A 21,926-nucleotide genomic window follows, 5' to 3' on the forward strand; every position below is an offset into this window, starting at 1 on the left:
GGGGAAAACAAAGAACAATTGCATTAAAGTCAATTCAAAACAAGACCTGGAAACAAGAAAAAGCACAAAGCCTGTCACTGTTTCACGGGCCTGAGGAGGGTCTGACCACTCCATGGGAGAATTAAATCTGTCCACCTTTCCCACCCATAAAGGCACTCCCCACCTTTCCCACCCATAAAGGCGCTCCTTCCTCAAGGGCCTGCAGAGCAGGCCAGCTGGGGCACTGCTTCGGAACTTGCCCCCTCTGCTGCCCCTATCCACATGGATGGATGCTTTTGTCAGGCTGGGTGCCCCCACCTCAGCCCGTGCCAGGCTGGCTGGCAGAAGCTGTCAGCAAGGCCAAGATCTGGCTTCCCTTCCACAACATCAGTCCCGTGTCCCGCCAAAAAGCAGCTCAGCGGCCGGCGGAACAATTAATATTCCCCAGTGCTGCCGAGCGGGGAACCTCCGGTGCATGGCCAGGCCGAGCCCTGCCGTGCCTGGGAGCACCAGCATCCCCCCGCCCCGGTGCCGGCTGGGGACTCATCTTGATTCCATCGGGGCGCAGAGCGTGTCCTCCAGGCAGGGGCCACAGCCAAAGACAATGGGCTCCAGGATGGTGTTCCCAGCTCCACGTCGTGCTCCAGAAGAACATGCCAGCTGTACCTCAGCTTGTGGGGACGTCACGATGCCATTGAGCTGCAGGGGGATGTTTCCCTTGTCCCAGTCTGTGGCACCTTCACCGCACTGCCACCACTTCTCCAATGGGATGGGCAGCATCGATCCGCTCCCTCCACAGCTCACGGGGACCAGCAGAAGAATCTCCTCGGCTGCGCTCTCTCCTCAGCGCTGTGGCCACAGGGAAATGCTCTGGGGTTTTCTTCCAGCGCCACAAGACGCGTGCCGCTGCTACATGCTGGCTCCTGGATCCTACTGTGCACAGGGATGAATCTCTGCTGTCTCCTGGGCCAGGCAGGGCTCCTGCAGCCAAGAATGCTCAAAAAGGTCCTCCAGTGATGGCCCGTCTGTGGGGTCCATGCATAAACACCACCTGATGAGGTGCTGGCACTCTGCGGAGAGAAACCAGAAACCGCCGCTCAGCAGGAAGGGGCTCCTGTCCATGCTCTCCCACATTCCACAATGCCCAGGCCACCAGGAGTGCTCAGAGCTACAGCCAAAAGCTTCCTATTGATCCTCTCTTGCAGAGGACACCAGCACAGAGGCACAGGTGCCACCTCCTCCAGCTGAGCCCAGGAGATCCACTCCTCACCAGCTGCAAGAGTAGGACGCTTATGCGCCAGCTGCCCCTCCCAATCCCGTTCTTCCCCTCATGCCTTGAAGGTGCATCCCCACCTTGAGACACCCGTGGCGGGAAGAAGAGCTGGTCCCGGACGATGTCCTCATTGGTGTGGAATGGAAGGTGCCTGCAGACCAGCTCATAGAGCAGGATGCCCAGGGACCAGATGGTGGCTGGCTGGCCATGGTAGCAGCCAAAGAGGATCCACTCTAGTGGGCTGTACTCTGATGTTCCTATGGGACATAGGCGCAGCTCATCAGGCCCATGCTACTCCCTCCCTCCCAGCCAGCTCCCGTTCCACAACAGCCAGCCCCTGCCCTGCCAAAAAGCAACTTGGCTACAGCTGGCTGAAGAAGGATTCCCCCTCCTTCCCTCCCTCCTTCCTTCCCTCCCTCTTCCCCCTCTGCCAGCCAAGGGGGGAACTTTGCTGCCCTGCTGGGCCCCCGGCTTTGGGCTCACCTGACATCTGGGTGTAGAACGTGTCCTGGAGGATCGTGCTGCAGCCAAAGTCGATAAGCTTCGCCTCACCTGTGGCCAGGTAGATGAGGACGTTCTCGGCCTTGATGTGGCGGTGCAGGACACCCCGGCTGCTGCTGCACCACACGGCCTCCAGCACCTGGCGGAGCAGCCCCTGCACCATGGCCTCCGTCAGGAACCGCCGCTCGTGCAGGAAGTACCAGAGGTGCTGACAGCGCTGCGGATGCTCCATGAGCAGCGCGAAGCTCTCGGGCACCTCGAACTAGTCCAGGAGCTGCATGACGCCGCGGAAGCCAGGCCGCGACACCTTCCACAGCAGCGCCGGCTCCAGGGGCACAAGGGCGCCCTTGCACTGCGGGGGGACCGCAATGCCGTCAGCGGGGCCGATGCTGCACCGCACCTCGGGCAGCCCCTGCCCGGCCCCGCCACGGCTCGCCATGGCCTGGCCCGGGGCGCTGCGCGGCCTCCACTCACTCCACGCTTGCGCTTGCTGCCCTCGCTGCCGCCCTGCCGGGCCTCGCCCGGCACGCCCCGCCGGCTCCTCCCGCTGGCCCCGCTCACTCACCAGCCGCGCCCACTCCGAGATGCGCTCCTGGGACACTCGCTTGATGGCCACCTGCGAGCCAAGGCAAGCGGCGGACTTAAGATCACACTTGGTTAAGAGCGTATAAGCCAGAGAACACGCAAAATAAAAAAAACTTTTTTCTTCTCGTACCCTGATCACATGTGTATTTCACGTCTGGCCTAATGGCGACAGTTGCCCCATCTCTGGGTCAAGAAACAAGTATTATCTGACAGGTAACTTGTCAACAAACTGAGAAAGAAATTAGTACCTGGGCATGCAGATTTCTGAAGGGAGGAAAGAAAAGTGTTGACAAGAATAAGCCTGAATTTTAAATGCCTGAAACACTCAAAAATGACATGTTTTGGGATATTGTACCAGATGTTACACAGAGTTCAAGCAAACCACAACTCATTAGTATCTGGACTTCATTGCCCACTATGCTTTGAAATGTTGCTTGAAGGCACTTTGTGTCAAAGATCCAGTTCCTGTAGGCCACTGTAGATGTAGATCAAAATCCTACCAAAAAATTCATGTCCAAACCAGCAAGAGTGAGACTTTTGTCCTTGGCAGTAGCTTCCAGGTGCTCCTGGAAATCCCCAGGCCTAGACACAAAGATGTGTATTCAACGGAGGGAGAGAAGCATCATGCTTAGCTCTAACTGTGACCTTTGCTAGCAGATCTTACTAGCAGGTAACAAATTCCATTTGTTCTGCTCTTAGCCAGAGCCAAGATGGGAATCACAGTTTAGATCACAGGAGAAGATCACAGGAGCCTCAGCTTTTCCAGAAGAGGAGAAATACAAAGGATAGTAAATTTGGGTTGGGTTTTCAGGGTGTTTTTACAAATCCATAGACAAGTGATGAAGCTTAAGAGATGACAGCAAAGGAAAATCAACAGATATGCTGAAAGTGAGTGAAGAGGAAGGAGACTTTAAATTCACTGAAAAGCTGCACAGAAAGCTTCTCTACTTTTTGCAGTTGCTTCAAATTTGAAATGACAAATTCTTGTAGCACTTCCAACTTCTTTTTATTAATTCTAGATTAAAGACAATCAAAACTGTGTACTCCTGCTTACAGTATGCGGTAAAGCACAGGAAGCCATTAGAGTAAGAAAAATTGTGTTTAGAAGGCTGAGGCAGCCTTAGGGGTAGGAGGAATGGGGAGGTGTGGAAATCAGGCCTGTGGGCACCATTCAAGGAGCATCCAGGCCCTGAGCAGTCCCTCACAGTGGGTATCCCAGCAGATGGAGTCCATATGGAGCCACAGCTGGGTGGGAAAAGTGCCGGGCTGGTGAGCCGTGGTTAGCAGGGGCTCCTGCATCAAATTGCTCCCTGATAGGTGTGGTATGCTGTGTGTGTGTGTGCCCAACAGCTGGCAACAGCAGGCTGGCCCAGATGTGGGAAAAGGCCAAGGAAGCAGCAGAGTGGGAATGGGGCTCTGAGGAGGCCCTGGTGGTTGCACACACCCGTGGGGGATGAGGCTGGCCCAGATGGGCCCTGGGACTCTGGGTTGAAAAGGGAGGAAAAGAGAATCAGGGAGGAAGGGCCAGAAGCCGCTATGACAATGCCATTCCATCCCATAGGTGACATAGTGAGAGGAGGGTGGGAACCAAATGGTGATTGCTGCTGATCACCCTGACATCTCCAAGACAAGAGGCCCAGCAAGGACTGCACATCTGCCTCCTAGTGTTGTCCTGAATGTGAGCTCATCTCCTGGCGTTCATTACCCGCAAGTCTCTCAGCTTCCCACGGGCATTCCACACTTCAGGCAAGCAAAGCTGCTTACCTCACTATGTTCTTTGGGCCTCTGAAAGGGACTGTCCCCTTAGCTACAGCCTGGCAAGGAAGGGAGTCTTACAACACTCTGGATATTTTAGACTTTTATTGGCACTCGGGCTGAAACAAAGTATCCCCTCGCCACTTCTCCATCTTCATCCTTCTGTCCTGCAGGTGGCCTGTTCAGGCTGACAGATTGGAGCACCTGCAGGCTCCAGTTGGGCTGCAGCCCAGCTTTTCCTCTCACAGCTTAATTCTTATTATGACAATTCTTTCGTTTCTACTTAAAAGATACCTCAGAGCTTCCCTAAATTAACAACACTCTACTCTAAGCTAAACAATCCTCTATTATCTAAGCTATCTATGTTCCAAATGTTGGGATTCATAAAATTTGAGGGTTTTGAGAAAGTGGTAAAAAAGACAGGCCTCAGACAGCAGATTTGTGAACATTGCTAATACAGCAAAAAGTTTTCTAAGCAGTAGAGCAGACATGAGAAATAGAACAATAAGCCCCTGTGATTTACCCTTATAGGTTGCAACAAGTTTATTTAATGTATATCTTTAGAAGGTTAGTATGAATGAGCCTCTGTGCTTTGTCTCTCATAAACGAGCCATTGTGTTAGAAAATAAGTCCTTATTTTGTTAACTACTGTTACGTGTGTTTCATATGATTGGATAGAATTATTGTCAATATGTTTTGCTCTATGTGTGATTGGCTGAAACTTAGGCTGAGAGGGTTTTATGCTACCCTGTAATGTGACGTTTCCTTGGCATTCCATTTGAATCAGCGAGCTGTAAACATATCCTGTCTCCATTGTCCTAACAATGTACTGAGACTGATGTTTGAAATAAACAGCTCATGACACTGATTCAGAGTGTCCCATTCCGTTTGTGGCTGTATATAGTGTGCCAACAGCACCATAGTCCTTAGAAGTTGATCCCTATATTTCCTAATTTTTTAAACGTTCATCTTTTTGAGAAAGAAAAAACAACAGAGTTTTAAATGGAACCTAACACACCCAACCTAACCTAACCTAACCTAACCTAACCTAACCTAACCTAACACACACGTAATCTAACCTAACCTAACCTAACCTAACCTAAGACCTAAACTGAGCAAATATGAAAAATGTCACATTTCCTATCTAGGGCACAGCTCCTCTTAATACTTGGGGGATGGCTGAAGCTCTGCCTCAAGATGACACATCCCCTTTTCCCTCCTCTCAGCTGGCGGGGCATAAGGGTCTCCTCAGGTGCAGGTGTCTCCTCTCCAGTCTTCCTGCACTTGCTTGGCTGAAATGATCAGAGCAGCCAGGATGGAGGCAGGATGGCCTGAGGTCACAAAGGGATGCTGCCCAGAAGAAAAAGAACAAAGAAAGGAACTCTTACTTTCCAGGACCCATCCTCATGGGCTCAAGCAGGATTCCCTGGCTACCAGGAAGACACACCAAGAGCACCGAGGGCAGCATGTCCCCCTGCACCTTCCTGTCCTGGGAGCTGTCTGCGCCACGTGGCCCACACTCCTCCTCATCCCTTCATGCAGGTGTCCTCAGCTGATAGGGCTTTTTGCCCCTTTGCTTTTTCTTACCTGCAGGAGTTCCTGGGCAGAGCAGCGCCTGTCCTCGTCTGCCTGCAGGCAGCAGTGGAGGAAGTTGTGCAGGAGAGCCGAGTGGTGCCTGGGCTTCTGCAGTTTTGGGGGCCCATTCCTTTCTATCAGTTCAAAAACCTACAGCACAAAGATGCAAGAGGACACTGCACCTGCTCCTTTGCTAGCCACATCAGCTCTCTCCATGATAGTGGAGCTCTGGGAAAAGTTAAAGATAGAATCTAAAATGTTAGGCTTTGTGCTTTCCCAGATCAACTGCACCTGCGTAAGCAGTATGATAAAGTACATAATTGTTAGATGTGATGATTGTTTAGTAATTAAATATAATTACTATATAACCAGAAGAAGAATAATGAGAAAATATGTTGGAAATTCAGAGAGGGGCTAAATTTATGTATACAATAGAACAATATAAGTTTAATAATTAACATGAAAGTTATATAAAGATAGAGTATAAAAACATGATCATTTTGGATGTATGGTTGGAATCAAATTTGGGTAATACCCTGATTCCCAGAGCTCTTGAATAAAAAGCACCACATATAATCCCTACGTGAGTATGTGTTTTTGAGCACTAACATTTTGGCGACCCAGATGGAACCGTTGTGAGTGCTGCTGAGCAAGTTCGCGACTTCATCACGCTCCAGCCGGCACCGAGGGATTCTTGGGGAGCCCATTGGCCGCGACCGCTCCTGCCGCTCACAACGTCCCCAGGAGAAAGGTAAGGTGCTTTTTTTACTTTGGTTTGGTTTTGGATGCCTGCCAAATAAGACACAGCAAAAGCTACGCTTGGTTGGGCTAAAGGAATTCCTGGTGGTACAAGCCTAGGCGCCGTTCCATAAGACAATCACAAAAGCATTGCGGGTTCAGCATTTGTGGTGTAATTGAAATGGAGAAATTTAAAGGGATTTTGGGCAGTAACACCCCTATCCCGCAAAATTCTCCTTTGGGGTGCTTATTAGCACATTGGAAACAGGGTAACTTTGGGGAAGAATTACGTAAAACTAAGTTGATTGATTACTGTAATTCATGGTGGCCAGAATATGCCTTGGAGAATGGCGAAAAATGGCTAAAATACGGTACTCTGCAATATAACACTATTTCGCGATTAATGTCGTTTTGTAAACAAGAAGGAAAATGGGATGAAGTCCCATATGTTGATCTGGTTTTCTATTTACAGGGAAAGCCAGAATGGCAGGATGAATGTGGATTATTAGTGGTTAAAACATCTGCAAAGTGTGGGGTTTGTGAGGAACGTTGTTTAGAACACTTGGCATTGAAAGAAAGCTTGAGTAGGGAAAATTATACAGATGTTGAATTACAAGTAGCTCCAATAGGAGCTAAGAAAGCTACAAGAGAACCTAACCCTATCCCACCTGTTTCACCTGTTTCACCTGTCCCTATCCCACTACCTGCTCCTCACCCACCTAGTCCTGAGCCCGTCTCGTCTAGTACACCTTTCCCTCTTTATCCTCCTCTCCCATCATCACCCGGTCCCTCTTCCTCGGAAGATGAGCAAAACCTAACTGTGATAGAAAGGAGAAAGAGGTATGCGAATGAAAAAGATAGCAATGGTAATGAATCAGTGACCCCAGTTGCCCACAGAACCCGGAGTCGGTCAAAGCTCGCCCCAGTTGTGCATAGAAAAGGCATAAGCAAACAAAAACGGACTGTGATTGCCCCCTTACAACAAGGTGTCGGAATGGAAGGGCCAGTATTTGTAAAAGTTCCTTTTTCCGCTGCAGGCTTAGTTATTTGGAAACCGTCAGCCAGAACTTATAGAGAAAATCCTGATAAAATGGCACGCGTAGTAAAAATGGTTATGAAAACTCAAAATGCTGACTGGGATGACATACAAGTAATATTAGATACTCTGATGGATTCTACTGAAAAAGAAATGGTACTTAAGGCAGCCAAAGAGAGGGCAAGAGAAGATATTAGATATGGGCTAGTAACAGGGAATTTAGATGTGAATTTCCCAATTGAGTATCCAAATTGTGACCCTAATTTATTGTGCGATATGAGGAAATTATGTAAATATCAAGAGTGGATCCAAATAGGAGTTCAGAACGCTGTGCCCAAAACTATAAATTGGTCCAAACTATATGAGGTTCGACAGGAAAAGAAGGAATCTCCCACTGCGTTTTTGGAAAGGCTTAAGGAGGTAGCAAGGAAATATACAGACCTCCAAATGGATACAGAGCAAGCAAAGGTTCAGCTCACTCTCATATTCTTGGGCCAATCACAGGATGACATTCGTAGAAAATTGGAAAAATCAGAGGGGGAAGAATTAAGGAATTTGGATAAGTTACTTGAGGTTGCTTGGATGGCATATAGCAAACGGGAAAAAGAAGCTAGTAACAGACAGCAGCAGAATCTATTGGCAGTAATACAAGGAGAAGGTGACCCAAATTTCAGGGGATGTAACAGGAATATCCGCGGTAAGAGACCAGTCACACAAAGGTTAAGCCTGAATCAATGTGTGTATTGTAAGCAGGAGGGGCATTGGAAGTGAAATTGTCCAAGCTTGAATAACCAGTTTGACCAGGGCAATCAGTTCAAGCAGGGAAACGCTGCCAAAGCCATGGTGTTAGGAGAATATAACTAGCTGAACCTGTGGAACAGGTTCAAGAACTCACCACAAATATAGAATAGAATTTAATCCACCAATATTTCCAGTAAAGAAAACAAATATCTGAATATAGGTTAGCGCAGGATTTGAGAGCAATAAATAAAAAGGACATTTATCCAGTGGTAACAAATTCTCACAAATTGCTAACATCCGTAAAGGGGATTTATAAGTGGTTTACTGTAATTGATTTAAAAGATGCCTTTCTCTGCATACCCTTTGAGAAAGAAAGTAGGAAACTGTTTGTTTTTGAGTGGGAAAACCCAGAGAACAGAAGAAAGACCCAGCTCACCTGGACACGACAAGAACTCGCCGACCCTATTTGGAAACTAACTGGCAAAGGAACTGGAGATTTGGACCGAAAATGGGCTAGTACCAAGAGACCAATACTTATTGTTGCAGTATGTTGATGATATACTAATAGCTACAGAAGAAAAAGTAACCTGTATAAAGGTAACCATTGAGATTTAAATTTCACAAGGGCAACAAAAACTAGGTACTAACCATATCCAAGCTATTTGTGCTATTCCAGAGCCCCAGAATTTACATGAGCTGCGAGTCTTCCTCGGGATGGCAGGATGGTGTCGCTTGTGGATCATGGACTGTGGACTGATTGCGAAACCCCTGTATGAAGCTCAGAAGATGCAGCCATTCACCTGGGGCAACCACAGAAAGAAGCCTTCCTAAAATTAAAGGAAGCACTGACAACTGCTCCAGCATTAGGGTTACCTGATCTGTCTAAATATTTTCAGTTGTTTGTACATGAAAGGCTGCGCCTAGCACTGGGAGTCCTGACCCAACATCTGGGAAGCTGGAAAAGGCTGGTGGGCTACTTTTCCAAACAACTCGACAACATAAGTGCCGGGTGGCCCCCATGTCCGCCGGCAGTCGCAGCTACTGTGATCCTGATACAAGAAGCCAGGAAACTTACTATGGGAAGGCACATAGATGTCTATGTACCACACATGGTAACCACTGTCTTAGAAAAAAAGGGGGGCCATTGGCTATCTCCCAGCAGGATGATGAAATTCCATGTAGTCCTGACTGAGCAGGATGTCACATTAAAAACAACTAACCTTTTGAATCCAGCTTTGTTCCTAGGTACCACAACTGAACAAGGCCCATTAGAACACGACTGTGTAGAAGTAATAGAGTACACCCATTCAGCAAGAGAAGACCTGAAAGATATCCCACTAGAGCAGCCTGAGTGGGAGCTGTTTACAGATGGGAGCAGCTTCGTGGAAAACGGAACCAGATACGCTGGATATGCAGTAACAACAGTCAATACAGCAGTGGAGGCAAAGGCATTACCACCAAATACATCTGCCGTGAAGGCAGAACTGGTTGCTTTAACCAGGGCACTAGAATTAAGTGAAGGGAAAAAGGTAAGTATGTGGACTGACTCAAAATATGCTTTTGGAGTGGTGCATGTACACGGAGCACTATGGAAAGAAGGAGGACTGTTATCTTCTCGGGGTATGCACATTAAACATCAGGATGCAGTCCTGCAATTGATAAAGGCAGTGCAAAAACCTGAACAAGTGGCAATCATACACTGCAAAGCACACCAATCAGGAAACTCCAAAATCTGTGAGGGAAATCGAAAGGCAGACTGGGCAGCCCGACAGGTTGCTCGAGAGGTACAAACAACAATGGCATTGATACCTTTGAAGCTTAATGTATCCCAATTCAATTTGCCTCCAAAACCAAAATATTCAGTAGAAGATGAGAGACTGGCACATTTGCTAAATGCACAAAAGAATTCACAGGGATGGTATGTGACTGCACAAGGACAAATAGTGGTACCCCCCTTGATAATGAGAGAAATTCTATAAATTAAACATAATGAATGTCACTGGGGAGCAGAGGCATTGGTAAAATTGCTAAAGCAGAGTTTAATTTCAGTACGGATGTTAACAATGGCAAAATCAGTAATGTCAAAATGTGATATCTGCTTGAAAAACAACCCAGTGGCCAGGCGACAAGCACAGCTAGAAAGAATTCGGGTAGGAATAGAGCCAGGAGACTATTGGCAGGTAGATTTTGTAGAACTACTAAGGACTCGAGGATACAAATACCTGTTAGTGGGGGTTGACACATTCTCTGGGTGGCCAGAAGCCCTTCCCTGTCGCACAAACCAAGCAAAGGAAACAGTTAAGTGGTTACTACAGGACATTATTCCCAGATTCGGGGTACTCCTAGGGGTATAATCACATAGGGGACCCCATTTCATAGCTACAGTAGTAAGAGAGGTAAGTAGATTGCTAGGGATAAATTGGGACCGACACACACCATGGAGACCCCAGTCAAGTGGACAGGTAGAGAGGATGAATCAGACACTAAAAAGGCAAACCAGTAAAATATGCCAAGAAGCCAAATTGCAGTGGCCCCAGGCTTTGCCAGTAGCACTGTTGAGGATTCGGATAAAGCCTAGGAGTGGGATGTCAGTCAGTCCTTATGAGATATTGTATGGGAAACCATATGAATCTCCTGAACCCTAATGTACACATCACAGGAAAGAAGGAAGTGTATAATTATGTTCTGTCTCTTGGGAAAACTTTAGCTCGGCTCTGGAGTATCCTCGTGTGGAATAGACCACTGACTCTCGAGAACCCAGTCCATAACATACATCCAGGAGACGAGGTGTACATCAAGAACTGGAACGAGGAACCGCTGAAAGAAAAGTGGAGTGGACTCCATCAGGTACTACTGACCACCTTTACAGCAGTCAAAGTAGCCGGTGTGGACCCCTGGATTCACTATACCTGAGTGAAGAAAGTCCATCCTGGATCACAGACTGTATAAACTCTGGAATGAACAAAGGCTGCAGATAAGATGTGTTTAATTGCTTTCAGAATGCTATCAGTAATTGTGCTAATGTTATGGTTATTAATATCTTTGGGATGTGGAGTGCAAAATGATCGACTAACCATTCTTCATTCTAGAATGAAGAGAGAGGTACAAACAGAAACACAGGTGATAAAGGTTTCTAATGCAGTTCGGGCTTAGAATGTAATGATTGGATTAGTCAAAGATTTTGCCAAAATGCAAAACACCAGTCGAATAACTGCCTGTCTGCCAATGCCAAAGACAGCAGGAGACCCAGTAAATTGGAGAATCATAACATCAAAACTACCTGAAATACAAAAGAACAAAACAATTACATGTAAACAGGTACCCGAATCGAGGCAAGTTACAGAAACCACTCTTGTATGGAAATGTGAGGCCAAGGATAGGAAAGATCAGATAGAACCTTGGGACAGTGTGTGGTGTGTGAGTATTCTTCAAAGATTCCAATATGTGGCAAAAACCCCTTGGTGTATTAAGTGGGAAGGCCCTGAGAATGAAACAGATCCAGCAATAACGAACACTGACACTAGTAGCAGAACGAGGGCAGACAAAGTAAGTTGGTGGACATGTAATAAAACTTTAAACTGCACTTCAGATGATGTAGAGATAAAGCAGATGCCACCCCTGACAATAGCCCTACAAATTGGTTGTGCTTGCAGAGGGATCAAACATAAACAAGGCAGAGTGAATTATAGAGTAATTATAGGGTGTACCAGGGTTACAGTCTGAGGTCCAGGACAATTTGTATGGGCAGCAAGTGATGGTACCTGGACAACATATCTGCCTGTAGACGGGAAAGTAAAGGAGAATACTTTAGGCCTCCCAACCTTATGTCCAATTTGGAAAAAGTCCCCATTTAATGGAAAACATGAACTTCTGCAGATAAGAGCAAGACGAGAAGTTCTAGACGATGAAAATCCAGATGACATTTGGCAAGAACCCTCTAGTGGAGTGAAATTTGGATGGGCCCTAGAGTCATTGCTTGGTCCTATAGCAAACTATAAGAGCAGAGAGATGCTGTACAAACTTACAGGTCAGGTAGGTAGACTGGCAAGAGTCACCTGGGAAGGATTTAAAGAATTAAATATACAATTACAAGCCACCACAAAAATTACTTTACAAAATCGATTGGCCCTAGATATGTTACTCCTGAAAGAGCATGGAGTATGTGGATTCTTAAAGGGACAAGTTGATCATTGCTGCGTTCATATCCCAAATGTAACTGCAGATGTTGAATGTGACATCAATCAGTTGAAACAAATAGAGCATGAAGCACAAGAAGAGCAAAAGGATTTGGCTACAAGTTGGTTAGGAAAAATCTTTAATAGATTAGGGTGGAATGTGAGTTCATGGATTAAAATCTATCATTGAGAGCGTGATAATCTTACTAATTGTATTCTTAGCAATTTGGTTCGTTTACAGCATCTTAAAGGGAGAGATACAGAAGAAAACGTCCTGGAACCAGAGGATAATAAAGGCACTAACACGAGATCCACGCCCACCATCTTCTGGTTCTCCAGTTCGTAACAGCATCCACGACAATGTTTACATCAACCCTGGATTTGAAGAACCAAGTACGAACTGAGGAATAAAGGACTGTATCAAGTGAACATTTACACCTATAGTGAAGTGAAAGTGCTTTCAAAGGGGGGAGAATGATAGTGGAGCCCTGGAAAAAGTTAAAGATAGAATCTAAAATGTTAGGCTTTGTGCTTTCCCAGATCAACTGCACCTGCGTAAGCAGCATGATATATTATATAATTGTTAGATGTGATGATTGTTTAGTAATTAAATGTAATTCTTATATAACCAAAAGAAGAATATTGAGAAACTATGCTGAAAATTCAGAGAGGGGCTAAATATATGTATACAATAGAACAATATAAGTTTAATAATTAACATGGATTTATATAAAGATAAAGTATAAAACATGATCCTTTCGGATGTATGGTCGGAATCAGATTTGGGTTGAATATACCCCGATTCCCAGAGCTCTTGAATAAAAAGCACCGCATATAATCCCTATGTGATTATGTGTTTTGAATGCTAACATTGCCAGCAGTTGCTCCAGGTGCTCCTGCCATCAGCCCCTGCAGGAAGGAGCACAGCCCCTAATGCATGTGGGCTTTGGCTCCCTGTGGCACAGAAGCCCCCGGGGGCACAGGTCTCTGGGGCAGCAGACGGGCACCAGCGCTGCCAGGGCTCGGGGGGTGGCAGCTCTGCTTGGCCAGGGACTCTGCTCCAACTGCTGATGGCAGCGCTGCCCGGGCCCCAGGGCTCAGAGCAGCATTGGTGCCCGGGCCTACACGTTCCTTGTGCGTGTCACACCTGTGGGTTTAGGATGGCCACGGGCCGGGACGTGTCCCAAGGAGGCCCTGCCAGCTTCCCTGGAAGGCCCTGTGCCCTTCCCAACGTGGCTGCGTCGGCAGCCAAGGGGGCTCCTTCTGCTGCCCTGATCCCGCAGAGCAGGGCAGTGTTCGCTGATGCTCTGAGCCCTTCCTAAAGATCCTGTCAGGCTGCCTTAGACACCTGGGGCCAGGCATTCTTTCCAGCCTGGGCCACTTTGGCTGGGCTGGGGGCAGCCCCAGGGCAGGCGGCAGTGTGTGCAAGGGCCCTTGGTGACACACTGCAGCACGGTCACTGTGACATGGAATGGAACCCGGTGTCCAAGGTCCCTTTGTGACACGTGAGAAATAGAAGCGTGCCCGGGTGCTGGGAGAACGCAATGGGACAGGACAGGACAGAGCGGTGCCGTGAGGAGCCCCCGCACAGCGCACTCGTTCGTCTCCCACCTGGAAGTTTTCTGAGGCGTTGTTCTTTTAGCTGAGCTCGAGGCCAGACCACAGGACTTGCTGACCCGTGGTCTCCCTGAGGCTTCTCTTTCGCAGCTGCCCTTGAGGGCAGTGTGTGGGACTTGGTGCCCTTGGAGCATTTCCAAGGTATCTCTTCTGCAAGAAGCTAGTGTCACTGACATGAAGCACAGAACCCCAGGAGTGCCCAATCTGGCCTGGGGGGAAGAGGAGGAAGAAGGCCCTGGAGCTGCTTCACCACTGGTGACTAAACAGTTGGAGCCATTCCAGCCACCACAGGAGGGTGAGTGGCAGAGCTAGGCCACAGGACTAGTGCCTGCAGCCAACCTGACCCCATGCCATGCCATGTCGTGCCATGCCATGCCATGCCATGCCATCCCCTGGGGACATGCCCAAGGACAGGACGGAAGAGGGGCCGGGCAGACACCCCGCAGTGGTCGTGCCCCATCCCCTGGGCCATCCCGGGGCTCTCCCTGCCTGGGGATCGCAGGGCTGGGCTGTGTTCTCCGACCTCTCCCGCAGCCCCTCATCTCTGGCTGCGCTTGCTCTTTGCCAGATGCAGCCCTGGAGCGCACACAGGAGCAGGAGTCCAGCCGTGGCCGCTTCCGCAGAACAGCGCAGGTACCTGCAGCCACCCCCACCTGGGCTGGGCCTGCTGTCCCTGCTCAGCCCAGCACCGTGTGTGCAGCACTCCATGCAACATCCCCGGCTTCTTGCCCTTCTCCTACAGTTCGTTTGCAACTTCCTCAAGAGAATTGAGGAACAAGAGACCATCGCCACGGGCGTAGGCCTCAGACCGTACTCGCCCATCTTCCAAAGCAAGACCAGTGCTGCCTTGCTCTCTATGCTTGTAGAGGAACATTTATACACTCCAAAACAAGTAAGCAGCCTGTGGCCAGGCTTTGATCCTCCCAGCAATTGCTTGGCCTCCCCAGCCACGCGTGCTGGTTGCTGTGAGCCTTTCAGGCCACATGGCAATGGGGTGGGAAGGGAAGCACTTCTCTGGGGAAGCTGGGAACATTGCTCCCTCTGGCAGCTTTCCAAGTCTCCCCGTGCCTTCTCCAGGTGCCTGCCATGGTGAGCTACATCCACCAGTGGCTCATGGCAAATGATTCTGCTGAGCACAGGCTGGACAAGACCCTGCTGCATCTCACCGAAGCACAGCCAAATGACGCGGTCATGACGCTCCTGCGTGTGGCCCCATCCTGTGACAGGTATGGGGCCCACCTGCCCACAGAGCTCAGGCCTCCCCAGCCCATCACCCTGTACAGCCTGCCCAGGTGTCTGAGCAACAGAGACTTCCAGGGCCCTCTGGCTGCTCCCTTTCCCAGCGCTGCTACGACAGCCCCTGAGCCTGCTGCCATGCTCCCTTGCCGCCTCTCAGGGCTCTGTCCCCACAGGCCTGGGCTGTCGGGCTGCTGCTGGCAGGGGGGCAGTGGGCCCAGGCAGAAATGGCAGCCAGCTCAGCTGCCCATGGTGCTGTGTCTGACACCCCCCTGAGACACAGCTCTAACCCTGCAGAGCTGCCATGGCCATGTGGAAGACCATCATGGGCTCAGCCAGGACTGTGGAGCTGGCGCAGCTGATCCTCCTGGATGTGCTGGGCAGCTGGCCAGAGTACAGCACCTGCACCTCCGATGGGGACGAAACGGCTGTCTTTGCCCTGGCTGTGAGTTTCTGCAACTGGCCTTTGCTGGCCCCAAGGCTGCCTCTCCAGCAGCTCTCCATCCTCCTTCCCCCACTGCATCTCCCTGCCTCAGGCGCTGGCCTGAAACCTGGCCCAGGGGCAGCTTCAGGCCCACCAGGCCCCGTGCTCCCCCTGCCAAGGTCTCTCCGGGCCTCTCCCTGCTACGCTCGGGCCCTGCCACACGCACACCTCGGCACTGAGCGCTGTCTCGGTGGGCTTTGTCCTTTGCAGGCAACCGTGGTGATGTGGAAGATCCTCCAGGTGCCCTGTCTGCCACGGATATTGAAGGTGTATTTCCCCCGCCTATTGGCGCATCTGCTATTCCAAGTGTTCTTCAGCACTCTGGATATGCCAGAGGCGGTGGACACCTTCTGGAAGGCATGCCAGGAAGAGCACGGCCTTGCCACCAGCCCCAACAGGTGCTCCATGCCACTCCTCCTGTCCCTGCCACGTGGCCTGCCAAGGAGCCAGTGCTGCCAGTGTGACCTGGGCTTTGCTCTGCACACAGGTTTGCAGTGCGCACCCTGAAGTCCCTGCTCTGCCTTCTCCGCTGCGAGGATGTGGTGGTGGCAATGGAGCGCAGGTGTGCCTGGGACACGCTGCTCTCTCTTGACACTCACCACTTTGCCATGGCTCTGCTTGCCAGGTGAGACCCCCTTCTCCCCACTGCCTCTGACATTGCTGCTCTGTGCCCAGATGGCCCACAAAGTGTTTGTGGTGGCCATGGGCCAGAGGGCCTTGTCACTAAAGGAACGGCCAAGCAGACTGGAAAAGGCTGGCAGAGGAGGGTGCCCATGAGCAACCAACTGCCAAATGGCCCACGCCCCTTTGCTGGAAGGGTGCTGGGGAAAGATGAGAACTGGATGAGTCACGCCTGGGAGAGGTTTGCCTCACTAGCTCAGGCTCTTGTTTCCTTTTTCCCCTCTTCAGAGAAATTTGCCGCTTAGCCATCCACTTTTGTTCCGCGGTTGCATTCTACCTGCTCGCCATGCTCAGAGAAGAGATGCCATACTGGGATTTCCCTGCCCTGGCATTCCTTGTGGAGGTGAGCCTCAAGGCCAGCGCTGCCTGGCTGAGCTGCCTCCCAGCCCTCTGCCCACTCACAGCCACAGCTGCCAGGACAGTGTAAGCCCGTGCCCTGTGCTGCTGCCTGGGCCCGGCCCTGTGCAGCTCCGGGCTCCTGCCGGACGGCTCCCCTGTCACTGCCCTGTGCCTTTCAGGTCCTCGAGTGCCTGGACTTGAGCCAATGCAGTGACAGCGTTCTGGAGATCCTGGCACAGAACCTGCAGAGCGAGCACATGGCCAGGTGTTACTTAGCACTCCGAGGCCTCGTAGTGCTGGGCAAGAATCCCTTGATGGTGAGAAGGGGGCAGTGGCTGAAGCCATGCAGGCAGCGGGGGGCTGGGCAACATTGTCGCTTGGCCTTGCATGGGCTTCGGCCGCTCGGTCAGCTGCTCCCAGCTCTCCTGCCTCCCGCTTCAGCTGCCCCAGTGCTTTGGGACAGGCCTGTGGCCTCTGGGCCCTGCGGCAGCAGGGCGGCCTTTCACAAAGTGGTGTTCCGCACAGGCCGAAAAACTGCGGAGCCTGACTGGAAGTCTTGTGGAGCTCCTGGAGGAAAATGACAGTGACATCATCAGGATGAGCATTCTTTTACTGAGATATTTGCTCCTGGATAATGGTGGCCCCATAGCCACCCCCATCGCCCTGCAGCTGGTGGAGGCGCTCCTGCCACTCTTTGACAGCGTAAGGCTCTGTGCCCACAGCCACGGCCACTGGCTGCTGTCCGGACCCTTGGTGCCCTGTGCAGATGCAGGCCTGTGCCCTGGGGGGCCTGAAGCAGCTGATGCCTACGTCTTTTGCCCTTTCCTTTCATCCAGGATGATATCCAGCTGCAGCTGAGCTCCATGGCTGTCTTTCAAGAGATGCTGGACTTATTAACAGAAGAGGGAAGAAAGGCCCTCAAGTCTCACGTGCACCAGAGCCTGCTCCCTCTCTACTTCCACTGCCATGATGAGAATCAGATTGTTGCTGAGGTGAGCACTTGTGGCCACCTGCTGTCCCCCTGGCAGGGGCTTGGGCTGCCTCCTGCCCTGGCACCTTGCGGGCTGCAGCCTCCTCCAGCCTGTGCCACTGGGATGCTCCTGTGCCCTGGACTGTGGGGCCATCTCTGCGTCTCTGCTGCTCTCCAGGCCTCCTGGGAAACGCTGCATTCCTCAGCCAGATTCCTGAAGAGGAGGGACATCGAACAAATGCTAAACCTGGATCAGAGCTTTGGCGAGTGCCTGGTAAGAGCAGCCGAGAACCCCCAGCCTCAGCATGGCCAAGGTCCCTGGGGGCGGTGCTCAGTGTGCGGGGCTGGCAGCTGTGCCCGCTGCTGCAGCCCGAGGCCACGCGGGCTCTGCTCCAGGCTCCCGTGGGCCCGAGCCGCGTGGCCTTGGAGCCCCGGCCCGGCAGGGCTGCAGGCCGGCACCGCGGCTCCCCGGGCAGCAGCCGGCCCTCCGCCCCCTCCCCTCGGGAGCCCTTGGCCAGCGGCTGCTGGCCGCGCCTCAGGCCTGTGCGGGCAGGGGAGGCCGGCGCTGGGGGCAGGCAGCACCCTGCCCAGGAGCTGAGCCCACGCCAACCCTTCCCTCCTGCCGCTCTCTCCAGTTGGCAGAGGACAGGAGCCGAGCGGCCGAGCACCTGCGCCGGGCTCTGCGCTACCTGCAGAGCCCACAGGAGCCCCTGCGAGAGGCGGCCGTCAGGTTCCTGGGTGAGTCCCGAGCCCGGGCTCCTCCCCGGCCTGGCGCAGGTCGGCCCTGGCCCCGCCTGCTGCCCCCGCAGCGCCAGCCCGACTCGGCGCCGTGGAGCCCCGCCTGGCCTGGGCATTGCTGCTGCCGCCCTCTGGCAGCCGTGCCCTGGGGCGGCAGCGTGCGGCAAGGGCCCGGGCTGAGCCCTGCCCGGCCAGCAGCCCGTGTGGCCACAGTGCCGGCAGCGCCGCTGGCAGGGAGCTGTGCCGCTGGGACCGTGACAGGCTCTGTGTTCACAGGCATGGCCGGGCGGCACCTGAGGGGGCAGCAGCAAGAGCTCCAGCTGATCTGCACTGGTGAGTGAGTGAGGGCAGCGGGCTGACCGCTCCAGGGGGCTGGAGGGGGCAGCTGCAAGCCCTGCTCCGGCTGCGGAGGGATCTGCACCCGTGGGCAGAGCACACAGAGATTTCAGGGCCACGTGTGCCATTCATGTCCAGCACCTTCGGGCTGATCCCCTTGCTCCCTGCTCCCTCCTGGCCATGGCAAGAGCCGACCGGGATGGCCCTGGCAGGGGGATCTCCTCGGCTCCCTGCACATGCGGGATCTGACCTTGCCTCTGTTCCTCTCTCTTGCAGCCCTTGAAGAAATGGCCTATGACAGCAGTCCTGCAATCAGAGATGCTGCAGTTGAATCTTGTTTAGTTCTCCGGGCCGTACAGAGAGCTTCCTACTCCCCATGGCGTAAGCTGCGAGATCAATTCCGCAGTGCATGGAGGAAACGGCCTCGTCTGTGCGGCACTGCTTTGCTGTTCTGCTGGAGCTCCGCAGAGAGATGACCTGCAAGACTGTCTGCTGGAGCCATTTGAGCCAGCAGGGATTTTCTTTTTGTTCTTCGAGATTTTTCTGTTTGTATTTTCCTTTTTGTTGAGTATAGAATATCTTAGAGTAGAATAGAATAGAATATCTTACAATACACAGAGTCCCAGGATCTTTCTTTTCCTGCACAGGGTCAGTAGGGCATAGGAGAAGAGGGGGAAAAGGGTGCTTGTGCTCAGCCAGCTGCCCAGGTGTGCGGTGTTGCAGGGAAAATAGCCAGAAGCCCCTTGGCCTTTGGTGGTTCTGCTGAAGCCTTTGTGCCCGCCACAGAGCGACTGGGCAGGGGCCGGAGCTGCGGGGATCTCTGCCAGAGCGGTGCCTGGAGATGGCATCAAGCCCTGTGCCGGGCAGGAAGGGCCATCCGTGTCCTCCTGGCCGCGTGCTGCTGGCTGCATTGCTGAGGGCTCCCAGGCGCCTCTGGATGGGGCTGCTCTGGCGCTGCTGTGGGACTGCGGCGCTGCTGCCGGGAAGCTTGGCCAGGCTGGGGGAGACCCTGAGGGGCTGAGGCACTGCTAAGCCCTGAGCAATTGGCTGTCAGAGGCCATAAGCAGCCCCCTGGCAGCCGCCTTGATCCTGACAGCCGGCTGCTCTGGTGCTTCTAGGTCAGTGGCTAGTGGGAGGGACCCCCTGGAATCAGGCGTGGAACCCTGGTCCTGGCCTTTCAGGGCTGTGAGGCCAGCTGTTGTGGGGCTGGGCGTGTGCCCTCCCTGTGCTCCAGACTGGAGGCCCCTGCCCCTGAGCCTTAGGCATTGAGCTCCACTGCCTGATATCCAAGTCTTGTTCCTGTTGCTGTGGGGGAGGCCGAGCTCTGTGGCTTTAGGCCCCATTGAGCCAGAGAACAGCAGCTTTGAGCCCAAAGGGGCCGCAGAAAGGCCCTCTTGGACCACGGACATTCCTGTCCTTCCCAGGCCAGGGACACATGAGAGTGCAGTGGGCACCTTCAGGGTGCCATGCTGGCTTTGCACTGGGCCACCTCCCTGTGCTGCGCACGGCTGGCTCTTTGCTTTGCTGCTCTCGGCCTTGTGTCGTCGTACTCCTTTGGCTGCCTGCAGCCCTATCAGGAGGCTGAAAGGCCCCATCTCCAACATCTCAAGGGGGAAATGGAGCTCTCCCAGCCCTCAGCCCACGCTGTAAGCAGAGCAGAGCCTTTTCCCCAGCCCTGATGGCTTTCTGCCTGCTTCTGGCCCCTGGCCACCATGACCCTCTGCACTCGCTCTGAGTCACCTACAGCATGGCTGGTGCCTCTTGATTTGCTGACCCTGGCATGTGAAGCTCACTGAGGGAAAGGTGGCTGTCCCAATGCTGAGGGCACACGCGGCTCACTGAGCAGACTTGAGGCTTCCCCAGCAGCTTGCAGGTGCCTTAGGTGTCGTGTTACAGTGCTTGTGCTCCTGCCTCTTCCTGTCCCTCTTCTCACCCTCACCCAACCTGCACCCTCTGACCTACCTTCAAAAAACCCTGTTGCATCAGACACTGTGTCAAGAGCCCTCCTTCGGCTGCCGGTCGAGCGCACATTACAACCTCCGGGCCTGAGAGCAGGGTGGGCTGGGGGAGCTGGTCTCTCAGACCATGAGGGAACGGCTCTCGACAGCACCTGCCCATGGACCTTCCCCGCACCAAATAAAATCATCTCCAAGCTTAGCTAGTAAGCTAGTAAGGTATAAACCATTAATTGCCTGGAAATCTGGCACTAGTCTCTAAGTTCCATTAGGTTTCTTTATTGCTGATGTAGCAGTATTAAATTTTGGCTGCCATTCTTCCAATAGTCCTGATGTCAGGGATTTCATTGATTGTTGGCTCTATTCCTTTCCTAGCTTCTAATCTTCAAGGGTATTGCTTTCTGACTACTGCCTTAACTCTTGTCTGTAGCTCAATTTTCATAGGGTCTGCTCGTTTTGATTTTCCTGGGCTATCAGTATCCCATACTCTTGGGTATACCTGATTCAATACTTCCTCTAACTAGTTCTTCTTGTTTGTTGGTCTGGTGTCAGTTGTCAGTCCTACTGCTAAAACCACTCATTTGTGTTCAGGTACCTTCCATTGAAGTTTTCTTTTTCTAAACGGAAATGTTGCTTCCAAATTTTCAAGCAAATCCCTGCATAGGACAGACTTGGGTGAGTTTGGTAAATAAAGAAACTGATGTATTCCCATTTTCTACTTGATTTTACATTGAAGTGGTTTCAGGAAGAATGCATTTTCTGGCTGGCCAGTGGCTCCTAGTGCTTGAAGATAGTTTTCACTTTTGGGTATCAGTGCTTGATTCAAGAGTGAAAATGTGTCTCCACAATTAGTTAAAAATTCAACTTCTTTATTATTCGTTAGCTGTATTTAAACCGGTAACCTGCTAGGGTAAGAATTGCCAGTCTCGGTCATTTCTTATCATCTAGAGTGGCTGCAAGAGTTTTGTGTACTTTGTCTGCTAACTCTGGGCACTGGCCTTATTTCCAGTGTCCTGATTTCTTACAAGATGCACATTGATTTGGCCCCAGCTTGGTCTGTGGCTGCTTTGAACCTCCTCTGCCTCTGCTCTTTTCGTCCCTGCCTCTGCTTCATCCACGCCCACGTCTGGCCTCTGCCTGGTGCCAATCCAGAGCTGCCACCATGGCTGCAGGGAGCTCTTTTTTATTTTCTCTCTCTTGATAAACACTCAC

General features: G+C 51.8%; 1 pseudogene; it reads right to left on the reverse strand.

The window, feature by feature from the left end:
- Nucleotides 1-909: 909 nt before the first annotated feature.
- The window catches only part of LOC128949206 (serine/threonine-protein kinase pim-1-like), a 55,284-nt pseudogene continuing 34,267 nt past the window's right edge, over nt 910-21,926 (reverse strand).

Source organism: Melozone crissalis, unplaced genomic scaffold (genome assembly GCF_028551555.1).
Source record: "Melozone crissalis strain CALT ecotype California unplaced genomic scaffold, PUWL_Pcris_2 ptg000201l_1, whole genome shotgun sequence".
NCBI classification, from domain to species: Eukaryota; Metazoa; Chordata; class Aves; order Passeriformes; family Passerellidae; genus Melozone; species Melozone crissalis.